The 2210-nt window shown below is 49.4% G+C and overlaps 1 pseudogene; it reads left to right on the top strand.

The window, feature by feature from the left end:
• Nucleotides 1-220: 220 nt before the first annotated feature.
• On the top strand, nt 221-1472 carry LOC103548370 (probable ATP-dependent RNA helicase DDX28; annotated as a pseudogene).
• The last annotated feature ends 738 nt before the right edge of the window (nt 1473-2210 follow it).

Raw genomic sequence — 2210 nt, 5'->3', positions numbered from 1 at the left:
ATGAGCATGGAATATCTTTCCATTTCTTTACGTCATCTTTGATTTCTTCCAATAATGTCTTACAGTTTTCAGTCAGAGTCTTTCAGTGTAGTTTCAATTATAGGTCTTTCACTTCCTTGGTTAAATTTTATTCCTAGATATGTTATTCTTTTTGCTGTGATTGTAAATGCCCCTATATTCTTGAGTTCTCTTCCTGATGGTTGGTTGTTAGTGTACAGAGATGCAACTGATTGGCATCGCCCTTCTGCGTCTGGAGCCCCGCATGCTGCGTGCACTACAGGAGGTTGCTCCCGAAATCATTCGGCCTACAGTGGTGTAGTTGAGCACCATCCCCTCACTACCTCATGGCTGCCACATTCTTTGCTCTGCAGAAACGGGCAGTAACAAGACTCTCAACTACCTACTACCTCTGCTTCAACTGCTCTTGGGCCGGCCATGCCTGGACTCCCAGCGTATTCCTGCTCCTCAAGGCATGGTCTTTGTGCCTTCACCAGAATTAGCCCAACAGGTCTGGGCCGTGGTCCAGCCCTTGGGCAGCTCACTGCGCCTCCAGGATTGAGGGCTAGAGTGAGTCCATGGCATGCATAGGATCAAGCTGCAACTGTCCCAACACCCTCAGGCAGATGTACCAGTGGCCACTCCGGGGGCTCTGTGGAAGGCCCTGACAAGAAAACTGATCAGGCTGGAGCAGCTCTCCTTCTTGGTGTTGGATGAGGCAGGCACACTGCTGGATGAAAGTTTCTGGAACCATTGGACTGCATCTTGGTGAAGAGCCATATCGCAGAAGGCCCAGCTGACTTAAAAGATCCCTTCAATCCCAAAGTTCAGTGAGTGCTGGTGGCGGCCACATTTCCCGAAGGTATAAGCCAGCTGCTCAGTCAAGGTGCCAGCCCGGACTCTCTAACCACTATCACTAGCTCCATGCTCCACTGTGTCATGCCTCATGTCAGACAGACATTTATGAGGCTGAAGGGAGCAAAAAAGGTGACTGCGTTGGTGCAGATCCACAAGCAGCATGACAGAGCATATAGGACGGGCCCCTCAGGAACTGTTCTGGTGTTCTGTAAGAGCTCCAGCACTGTGAACTGGCTAGGATGTATTCTAGATGACCACAAAATCCAACACCTAAGGCTTCGAGGACAAATGCCAGCTTCAGTGAGGGCAGGTATCTTCCAGTGCTTCCCAAAGTCTCCCGAGACATACTTCTCTGCACAGATATAGCCTCTCGGGGCTTGGACAGCTCCCACGTGGAGCTGGTTGTCATTTATGGTTTCTCCTCACCCTGCAAGACTATATCCACAGAGCTGGGGGTGGGCCATGTGGGGAGCGAGGTGCCATGCACAGTCATGAGCTTTGTGACCCATCCCTGGGATGTGAGCCTGGTTCCGAAGATTGATCTGGCAGCTCACCAGAGGAGAAGCCTTCCAGGACTAGGGTCCTCAGTGCCATGGCCTTTGCCTCAGCAAACCTGACTGCAGCTGGCTTAAATATAATGCCACAGCAGGGAACTTTCCCTGTGTCTTGGGGGCTGAGCGCACTTGTCAGGAGGATGCACTAGGCTGCCCAGTCACCTCCCCGAAGGCCTGGTAAGCTGCTGTCTACCTTGAAAACGTAAGCTGCTGGCCACCATTAGAGGCTGAGCTTCTGAGCAGGGCTCTCTGTCGTCTTTCATGTGACTCTGGAAACATAAAGTAGACTTTGGCTTTGCATTCTTTGCATTGTGTCATGATTTCTAACAATAAATAATGTTTTTATGAGTCTCCCTTAATAATAGTTACCACTGGGGCAGAATTCACTGGATTCGGTGAAGATTCACACTCTAAACTATCAGACCCAGGACAAAGTCTCTTTCAGTTGATGGTTTAGTTTGTAAACATTTAGATTTTGTTTTGTGCCCCCAAAATATCCATTAAGCCCCCAGGAAAAGGGAAAGGTGAAGTGACAAGCAGTGGAGAGAAATTTTATTCACCAACAATGCCCATGGCAGGCTTGGTCACTCCTGAAGTTACTGGCAGAAGAATAAAAGGCAGACTGACACCCAAGTGTGGCTGGTGTGCATTTCCAGGCTCTGCCTTCTTTTCTGTCCCCTGGTGGCAGAGGAAGAAGAGAAAGGATTGAACTGTCTTATGAAACTGACAAAACACACAGATAGCACCCTCAGACTGTCTCCTGGTTCCAGTCCCTGCAGTGTTATGTAAGTTTTCCCTACA

The sequence above is a fragment of the Equus przewalskii genome, chromosome 25, assembly GCF_037783145.1.
Source record: "Equus przewalskii isolate Varuska chromosome 25, EquPr2, whole genome shotgun sequence".
Classification (NCBI taxonomy): Eukaryota; Metazoa; Chordata; class Mammalia; order Perissodactyla; family Equidae; genus Equus; species Equus przewalskii.
This window is presented reverse-complemented; position numbering and strand designations above follow the sequence as displayed.